Source organism: Lipophrys pholis, assembly GCF_963383615.2.
Source record: "Lipophrys pholis genome assembly, chromosome: 9".
Taxonomy (NCBI): Eukaryota; Metazoa; Chordata; class Actinopteri; order Blenniiformes; family Blenniidae; genus Lipophrys; species Lipophrys pholis.
The window spans coordinates 16065140-16075674 of record NC_137639.1 but is presented as its reverse complement, the minus strand read 5'-3'; the positions used below and the strand labels follow the sequence as shown (position 1 = coordinate 16075674).

General features: G+C 43.8%; 1 protein-coding gene across 1 annotated transcript in view; it reads left to right on the top strand.

Moving 5' to 3' along the window:
• Positions 1-847: 847 nt before the first annotated feature.
• The window catches only part of LOC308114516 (growth factor receptor-bound protein 10-like), a 32781-nt gene continuing 23093 nt past the window's right edge, over positions 848-10535 (top strand). The window contains exon 1 of the mRNA XM_080471445.1: positions 848-1144. The gene's annotated coding sequence lies outside the window, so the exon portion shown is untranslated. The remainder of the gene's footprint in view (positions 1145-10535) is intronic.

Genomic DNA, 10535 nt, shown 5'->3' with positions numbered 1-10535 from the left:
AATGAAACATATCTTAGGTTTTTTCCAAAACAACCAACTTCAACCCGTACTTAATCTTTTAGAATTATGCAACACAACAGGCTAATTGTATTGACTTTGGAGAATCTTGAATGTTGTAACAGCAATCCTAAACTTGCCATTGACTATATTGGGTAACTCCTATATTTCTTCTTGTTTTGTTTATTTTTTTTCCGAAAAAACTTGCACTAATTTAGAGACGGTCCCAGAATACAGGGAGGAAATAAATGAACTGCGGCGATGGCTGCTTCTGGGTCGCTGGTACTTGTGAGTTCTAAGAATTGTAGTATGTGAGAGTTCTTGGATGTTTCACAATCCTGAATTATGTCACAATTCCAGAGTCAGAGTTTGAAGATGTGTCAGTGTTGCAGAATGTGAGAGTCCTACAATATATCAGAGTGGTACAATGTACTGTATGAGAGTTCTCGGGGACTACCTGTTCAAATTCTAGAAAGTGCAACAGTCCTAGAATGTCTGACTTCTCGAATGTGTCAGAATTGTAGAATGCCTGAGAGTTTCAGAGACTTCTGGGACATGCTACAGTGCTACAATAACTGGGTGTACTAGAATGATTCAGAGATCTGGAAAGAAACTAATTGAAACAAAACCCCAGAACAGAAATGCTCATCCTCAGACCATTAGATGAGTACCCCGATCAAGACATTACTTAATCTATTTTTTTACAGGAAGAAAGAAAGCAAGAAAACCAGCAGAATCTTCTCTGAACACGCCCTTTCCCCATAAGGCCTGAAGGGCGCATTAATCGGGCCCCTCGTGTGGGCGTGGCCTCCTCAAAAGGGGAGGAGTCGTTCCGCGTGTGTTTGCATGCGCGCGTGTGTGTATGTGTGTGTCCTCCACAGCCGCATGAGATGAGCTGCCTGCAGTCTTTGCAGCCACTGTTTTCGCCTCACCCTCCTCCTCCTCCTCCTTCTCCTCCTCCTCCTCTTTCTCCTTCACCTCCTCTCTTCGCCTCTATCTTGCTTCTGTCCAGTTCGGGAATGTTGACCACCGCGTCCTGATCCAGACGCTGCAGAGCGCCGCTTCGTCTCCAGCCTGCCACGCTTCCCCCTTCTTTTTGTTTTCTTTATTCTGAGAGAGTCCACACTCTGCCTGATCGGGCTGAAAGGTGAGTGCATGTTACCGGGATGAAGAGGGTGCTCCTCTATGTGCTGCCCGTGAAAGTGTGTGGAGGTGGAGAGAGAGAGAGCGAGAGAGAAAGAGAGAGAGAGAGAGGGAGAGAGAGAGAGAGCTATTAAAGGGAAAAAGAAGTCGGTGCGCGCGGCGGCAGTAAAAGTTTAACGCGCTGCTGTTGATGGCACATGCTGCGTGCGGGACCTGCCGCCCTTCCTGACAACGTCCAAACGTCCAGTCATTGAACTTTAGGAACAAGTTTCTCCACCGCGGCGGGGCTGTTGCACGCAGCTATATTTATCTTGACTGTATTCCTACTGGCGGAGAGCTTCCGCTGGAGAGGAGACACCCTCCTCTCTGTTCCGGGGTCTGGACGCATGCCGATAAGCTGTGTGCGCCTTTCTGCACCCTCCTCAACATATACCGTGGCTCGAGCCTCTCCCGGGACTATTTTAATCCCAATGCCCTGCTTTGTTTACAGTTGTTTCACAGCAGTCCACAGTGGCCCCGGAGCTTACTTTCTTCGTGTTGCGCCCCCCCCGTTCCTCCTCCTCCTCCTCCTCCTCCCCGCACCTCGATTCTGTGAGAGTTTCGCCAGTCTCGCCTTATCGCCTTATCCTTTTGGCAGCATTTGCTTTGGGGGTGGGGAAGGGGGAGAGCCAAGCGGGGTTTTTAACCCCCCCAGGAATACTCGGTAGCCTCTGCTGCAGTGGTTCCCAAAGCGGGCTCCGGGGACCCACAGCAGGCCTTTGGGTGGCTTCCCCCACCCCCAATAAATCGAGGTGTACTGTTGAAATTGAATTGGCTCTTGAGCCTCCACAGTCAACAAACTAGAAATGGTTTTTATCACTGTTGTGCAAAAACAGAAATAGTGTAAAAGTCGTATCATCCATAAAATGAGTGAGTCCACGTGAGCATCCTTAAAGACAAGCTGATCCTGAATGCTCCCATCTTTATGACACAGTACTTTCTGAGTTTGGTGTTTAGAAGTCTATTGTAACACAGGTATCACCAAGTCAATAGTTTGTGGTACAATTCTTCCTGAATGTGCTTACTCATGGTAAAACCAGGAGCTCGGCCATTAACTAATTTAAATTTATGTGCAAACATCTTGACAGAGCAAGTCTTCATAGATCATCTAATCTGTCCTGTCATTTGGGCACTCCTCCAAATCAATTTCTTTATTGGCTACATGTGGCCTCTGCAGAAAGTTGCATAGCCACGCAAATGTATGATTCTAATTGCATTTATCATATCATATGGCGACTGGCTTATGTCACATTTATTACCAATAAACGCATTCGATTGCCTGAAGTGTAACTTCAGCTTTTGAATATAGGCAAGCAGAGCAAAGTCAGCAACTCATGAGTCATGCTTAACCAGTGCTGTTTCTCCCAGCTTTCTCGCACCGAGCACATCTGCACCTTTCTCTCTCTGTGCCTGGTGGAATATGAAGTAGTTTGATCTCGTGCTCGCAGCCACACCAACAGGCTGTATTTGTTTCTCTTCAAGCACATGCTTGTTGTTGAGACTCTCCCATTCCTCACCAAAGAGGGCTTCTCCTTCCCCTGCCCCTGCCTATTATTTCCTGCTTTCTCTCATTTAATTATGTTGTGGTCACATCACTGTGCACATGACAACCGCTCGGGCTGCAGTCTCCTCCACCCCCACCCCGCCCCTCCAGTCCTGCTATTTCAAGTCCATGCTAAGTAAGCACAGGCATGATGGGGCATGAACTCTGCAAGACTACAGGTTGCCAAAAGGGGTGCTGACTGCACATATTGCAGACAATTGTACGATAAACTGTACTCGCTCTACGATTCAGACACGTGTCACTTGGGAATGTGAAGTATGCTCACTCTGCTGCATTTGGCCCTCAAATATTGTATGCTCACCTGGAATCTCTCCGAGAATTGGCTCCACAAACAAAACCTGAACCTTGTTTTCAATGATATTAGTTGTTATCTATACTTATTTGCGTATGTCCACTTGTCCTGTTTGTCTGCGTATAGTTTCAGCTGCTATCCACGGGGAAATGTGGCCGAGATATCCTATTAGCTGGTATTGGTGGTATAAGAGCTTGTGGTCGTGCTCGAGGCAGCATTCCATCGGGTCTTGCGTCAGCCAGCAGTCATTCAGCACTGGTTAGTCTAGGCTTATACACTGTTAATACCCTCTCCCTAATGTCATGACACCATTAACCCAAGCCTGCCGGGGGACCGCAGCACAGTTCATGTCATTTCACGGACTCTGCCTGGACGGAAAAGCAAGAGTAAATTCACTTCCCTGAAGTTATACGTTGTAGGGGAATGAATTTCTGAAAGTCAGATACGAAAGAAATTCTCTCAGGTTAAAATTGGCTGGGTTTCCATTTACCTGAGCTTAAAAAAAACAAAACCATTCTAATTCCTAGAACTTGTGCTTTCAGGTTAGCAGCTCCTAAGGCATGTTGTTGACATTAGAGCTCAACTGAAGTGTTATGTGTTTCACATCGCAATTGAAGCTGCCGAGTAATCATGATGGGCTTCGTGAAAAGTCATTTCTAAGAATCCAAACTCTTGCCCAAATGAAAAAAAAAAAAAAAAAAGTAGTATTATTCCTCCCCTTTCTCCTTGTCCATATTGAAAATATAGGCTTATACAACTTGATTCTCACCACTTTCCACTTGTGACCTAAGCCGATTTAATTCTTGTTTGTCTGAGGACAGTGGATTAAGTTTCTCGCTGTCTGGTGTTGGTCCAAATGTTGGTGAGAGCCTACGTGAGAGGCAAGAATGTTGCTTTTATTCTGAAGGTAACTGAACACCTGAGGGAGCGCAGGATCGGGTGGGTATAGGTAATGTGGCGTGGATGCACAGTGACGATAAAATGATCTCCCATATGCAGAAGTACACTGTATCCCCCCCCCCCCCCCCCCCCCCCTTGTCTCCCAGTGGTCCTTTTGAGGAAAAAGACAGACGAACAGACAGCGCCTCTCTCCTGGTTTCGCCATCTATATCAGTGTCTCTCTCCAGTGAGCTGTGTCACACTGCACCAGATCAAATCTGCATTGCAAAATCAAAACAAACCACGGTTTGTTGACTTTGCTCGATGTTCCATACGATTTTTTGTATTTTGTCTTTTTCTTTTTCTTTTTTAACTAGTATGAAATCTCGGAGCAGTACAAGTATTTTCTTTGTTCTTGAGCTATCAGGCCTTTCTCTCTCGCTCATGACTGTTGAGCATTTTTGCCTTTGTTTCTTCTGTTTATGATGACATTTTCTGCTTCAGGTCAACTGGCATTATCCTCAAACTTAGAGGCAAATGGGGATTAATGTTAGTGTACGTAGTTATTTATGACAAGTCCTTGTTAATATGATGTTTGTTAGCATTCCTAAGCGAAAGTAGGTTTAATAAATCTTGTTCCCTTTCACCCTCAATTAGTCACAATACTGGAGCGCCACTCTTGACAGGAATGAGTTGTTTTGTTTTAAAGGTCAGTTTTATTTTGGGTTTCCGTTTGCACAAGGTTGATAAATGGTTTAATCAGCATTTACATTTGGTTTCTAATGTGACAGTTCTGAGTATTTTCCACCATTTCGCAAGAAAAGATGTTATGCGCTTCCAGATAAGACAGTGTCATGAGACAGCGACTCTATCTAATGTCCCTCCCCGGGAACCAACAGCCAACTGGTGCTGAAGCATCACTGCTCCCAAGCCTCGGACCATTCATCTGAGCCATTGCATGAGACCAGTTCTCCCAAGCAGCCAAATGAAATCCTCATCCAATTAGGCACTGTCCACGTTTCCAAAAGGCCTTTCTCTCATGGACTGGTGCTATTCAGCCTCCCCCGGCATGACATCAGGCCCTCTCTTATAGCCCCACTTTACGCTGCTGCTCACAAATAATGAAAGCTGCCAATTAATGACTAATCAACATGTGCAACAAGCACATCCAGTGAGTGACTACCATCTAATCTGCTGATTAAAACAGAAGACAGAGATGCTCTGTTCGAATCTAGCTTCCCGTCTTTCAGTGGTGGATCGCTGCAGAAACGACCAAGTGCTGACGACCCGACTGGAGATGTTTTCAAAGTCGACCATTGAGTGTTATTGCACTTTTAATTTAGAATTTTTGGTCGGGGTAAAGCAAAACCTTTTAACAGTTTTTGGTGTTCATGTGAGATCGTTAATCCCTGCAGGAGATTGGAATTGCTTAACTCATTTCAAAATTTGTTGTAAAATAAGTTACTATATATATATATATATATATATCATTTTTTTTAATATATATATATTTTTTTTAAATGCATAGATTTTTCAGAGTTGCAGAGATATTGAGTGGTGAGAACCAGAGGGGGAATCTCCAGCTTACGTCAGTACACTACAGTAGCAGTGGACCACTGGGCTCCCGTCCTGTACCACCCTCTGTCTGGCAAACAGCACATTTTTATGAGTTGCTCCATTGCTGGAAGTTTTGATAACACTCAGCGTCAGGCTAAATATTAGCCCTTCAGGTGCCTGGCTAGTTTAAACATATACAGTGGAATAATTGACCTCCTCTCTGTAGGGGATGGGTCACTGTCAGTACATTCACAATAATGTCTCCTCCGCAAGTCCCCAGACACAGAGTTGGAGCTGTGCCATTTCTTGAATTAAGACGCTGTTTATGTTCTGGACTGGAGCGCAGCAGGTTAAGAGGAGGGGTTTGGTGGTGTGTGATTGGGGCGGAGGGCTGGGGCTCTGGCTGGAGGGGAGTCTGGAGGAAGGGGGAGGTTGCTGGTGCGTCACAGTGCAGCATTGGTTGATAGAGGGGGACAGGGTGAATAGTAGGCTTGGCTGCGTTTGGTGGGTGTGGCACTTGTAAAAAAGGGTGGGACGAGGGTTTTTCGGCTTCATTTCTGAATGTCAGGGACCTTCCACATTTCTTTGTCCCTCCAGTGTTCATTTAGAAATCTGAGTTTAACATAAAGCATTCGGTGTCAAGATCTGAAAGTGTGAAGGAAATTATATTCTACAGGGAAATGGACATTAGTATTAGCACCAACAAATGCATTCATGTTCTGGTTTTGATTTCTATATTTTTGGCATATCCTTGTCCAAACATAAAAATCTCATTCTGGTGTCTGGTACCTGCACAATGACTTGTGGGTGGAGGCAATGCGGCATACAAATGATATCTGGGAGATGATCTAAAGCTGCTCAACATGATATACAGTAAGTTACCTCATTGCATGATCCTATTGAGTCACTACTGACTTAGATCATTGTTTAGAGCAAGGGAGGGTAATAAATATTTGCAGAGGAAGCCACATGAAAGCTAGGATTGCTTACGGTTACATTTTGAAGATATCTCCGGTTAAAAAGCAGATTGTTACAATCTATGTGGTGTTGCTGCTCCGCTTCTGTCAAGTTCTTCAAAATCTTTGGCATGTAATGCTCGTTCACATTTAAAAAGGTTCAGATTTTACACCACAGTGTGGGTAAAGCTAGTCTCACAAGCATGAACAATATTCATTATATAAATCAGGCTGCCACAGTCAAAATGAAAGCAAATCAGTTGGATTTCATGCGTCATGTGTACTTCTTGTTATTGGATTTAACAATGTTTAGTCAGGGACAACCAAAGGACCACACGATGCTGAGGTTTGGAGCAATGGCTGGTGTTACGAGAAACAACACAACGGTTAAAAAGGGAGAAGTTGACAAACACTGCTCTGTTCTGTCACAAGACAGTGCTGAACCATACTTTACATCTCGTTCCTCCCTTTGACTGGTCTGTCAAGATTTTAGGACAGAGTGTGTGTATGTTTGCACATGCGAGTGTGTGCGTGTGTCTAAAAAAATATAATCTAATTCGTAGTTAAGAGTCGCTGTGCACCTAAAGCGCCAGCTGCCAGCCAAATCGCCATCTGCCTAATTGCGATACATTTACCTCGGCCCCTGTAAATCAAAACAACCTTCTCTTTTTTTGTGAAGTTTTGCAGTTGAACTCCGTCATTACAATCTCTCCGAGCTTCTCCTTGTTATTTCTCTTGAGCTCTACTTTTTGCCACAGGCGTTCTTTAACCAGCTACTTTTCTCTGTGCACCGGGTGCAGTAAGCTGCGTCTGTTCAGGCCCCTAACACTGATTTAAATTTAAGTCATGTCAAGCTTATACCAGCCGTGCAGTCTGTGTTGGTGATGCCCCGGGGCTGCTGCAGGACTCCCCAGATCACGAGGGACACTAACATAAGAGCTGAGGCTGCGAGACATTACAGTGAATATTCTTGTACAGCTTCATAATCACAAGATTAATCATCATATGGTAAATTAGGAGGAGCAGTTTTTTTTTTTTTAAAGGAACATTGGTTTCACCTTGCATGATAATTCAGTGGCGGACAGACTGCACGCAGCCTTTTGTCTTCAAACATCCTAATATGTTTCATAAGGTGGTGTGATTTTTTTTTTTTCATTACTTTTATCTTAGGAAACTGAAATGTGTCAGTGAGTTCATTCATCTATCCATCTTTCATCCCGCTTATGATCCCCAGAAGCTGGAGGTGATCCGAGAAGGCTCTGAGCAAAAGACTTGGGGGGGGGGGGGGGGGGGGGGGGGGTGCAGGTAAACTCCTCACAAAAAAGTCAAATCAAACTATGGGATGGGCGGCGAGAGAGTTAACCACTATATTGCTGTGCAGCCCTAATTTGTTTTCTATATCATTTATATCTTGCTATTTACAATAATGCCATCCAACACTTTTCGCCCAGTCGTAGCAACTATTCTTATGGGCAACACAAATGTTCCCAGAATGACCAAGCAGAGAAATATTTTTGCCGCACAGCGCGATCAAGGAGTGGTCGATGACTGACCGGATTCTTTACAGCGGCTGCTGTAATGGCGAGTGAGAGGTGACGGTCGGAAAATCTGCAGGAACAGTTTGGTGTCTGATGGACAAAGAGGTCCTGTGCAGACCTCTGCACCACAGTGTTGAAAATAAAGCACTTTGTTCCTTGACACTTCGTGACCCCTGAAAGCATAAAATCTCCCCTTTTGACCTCATGATACCTAAGAAGGAAGCTTACTGTGTGCGTGCGTGTGTGTGTGTGTGTGTGTATGTGTGTGTGCGTGCGTGGGGCGGTGCTTTATGTATGTGTTTTCTCATTCTTCACATTTTTCGTAGCCGTTCACTCGTGTCCCGAGCTGGCCCACAAATCAGTGTGCACTGTTTGGTGGGTTCAGAGTTCACTGTATTGCATGTGTTTTTTCACTCACTAGTCTATATGGAAAGAATGTGCTCTCTGCGTTCCAAAGATGACTGAGCGCAGCTAAACAGCGTCCTGTTAAGCTGTGTCCAGTCCAATCAGCTGAAAGCAAGCTGACTGAGGTGAACACATTTTACAATTATATACACAGGAAGAAGTAGTTGACACAGCTGAACGCACAGATCCCAAAACTGAACACTCTGCTTTTGGTCTATGTCTCTTGGACAACGTGGCGTTGCGGGTCCATTTGTGGGAGAGACGTAATTAATTCCAAACGTTAAACCTGGAAGGCTGTTTGCTGGCTTGTTGGTTTGATGTTTGATAATTAATGAGTTTTCCTTTAGCTGTTTTTGCCAAAAGGCTGAGAAGGAGGACTGGTGCTGTGATTTAGCATATGCTACAGTGTATTTGAAGCCCTCATTTGTTAATTACTTTTACTAGTATTCCACTGGCATGATGTAGATAATGCAATCCAGCCTTTCTATGGCCTCTGGGGAATATTCTTCGTTAGTTCAGTAGTTCAGTTTATATACTGCTTTTCATTTGCCTTCGATATTGAGGATTAATCATTTAGAAGGATGTCACTTCCTTGGAAAAGCGTGGTTGTAGCATCCAGGTTAGGGCGTTACACGTCCAGTCAAACTGTTTTTGTGCAAGCTCTTCCCGAAGTATCAGTATAAATGTTATATTGTATTTCAGAAAAATGTAGCTTCACGCACACACAAGCAACACTGTAGCAGAGCCATTTATATATACGAGTCATTAAAATGGGTGAAGGACTACCATAAGCTGTAAAAACAACATTCAACTGGTCACACTAGTATTTTGTTACTCTGGAAATGTTTTGGAATTATGAACCCTTCTGCAACTCTAAAGCAGCATTGGCTTTAACATGGCCAAAAAACACTGAAACAATCCTACAACCTCAGTGTTGTCATGTATTAGATATCTATTCTATTTATATGATAACCTGGTCCTCTGTAGGAGGTATGATTAATAATCCTCAACAGGCAGAATGTATGTCAATTTGTCTATTTTATGTCCATGTGTAGCTATGAGCAGCCAGCCAAATATGCTCCCATGGGACATCTTTCCAGCCCATCGTGCTCTGTTGAGTGTGAGGTACGAGTAAAGCTGGTCCAGAACAGTGACCATGATTGGCTGTGACCAGCCAGGACAGTTGAGAGACACATTAATGCGACACATCTATGAGTTGCGGCTGCTGCTGATATACCATGGATCTATTTCATACAGACGTGCCCTAAAGGATGGCATTTAACTAGTTTGAGTATTTATTTTGGTTGCTTTTATGAATGATGTGCAATTTCTCCCCATAAGACAATGATTTGCTATTTTCCACTCTCATCATTCCAACTGTTATCATCGCAGAGGAAGCATCAGGAAGGCTTCGACCAGACGAGTGAAAGAGATGGAGCACGTAGGCAGAGATGCTGACAAAGAGCCAAGCAGGAAAGGCAGCAAAGCAGGAACACAACCTGCACAGACAGTTTGACAGTTATTATAGACAAAACAGACCAACTGACAGGAAGGCAGGTTTGTAGTAGAAAAAGAAAAAAAAACAAGCTGTCTTAGTATTTAACAAGGCAGGTTTAGTGGTTTTGACTCATTCATTGGACATCAATATACTTTTATTTCTGTTTGGGTTTTTCTTCCGCAGTTGCATTTCAAATGTTCTGTAACATCCGACATATATAACATATATAGGTTCTCACACTAATCCAGGTAAAAAAAAAACTAACTTTCGAGTTAAGCGCATTGACGTATAACATCGAGCGTCAAACCTCATTAGCAATAAATCACATACTTGCTGCACTGCTGCTGTTTATCTAAAACATACACTGCGATGTTGGAGTATTTTCTGTAATAACTAACTTAAGACACTGGCTACTGCACAGTCATAGTAAATCATTCTGCACGTGCACAAGTAGATCGATCACAACAGTGAAGGAATCCAGGCGCTGTCTGTGCTGAATATAATGGCGCCTTTCCAGTAACGGTTCCATTTACCAATTTGTCATCTGGATTGCATGTGGAGACACATTTCTTTCATACAACAGATACTGTGAGGGTCTATACGACGAAGAAAGCCAGTTTAAAGGAGCTTGAATATTTAGTGTGACATGCCAACTACAGCAGTTCTG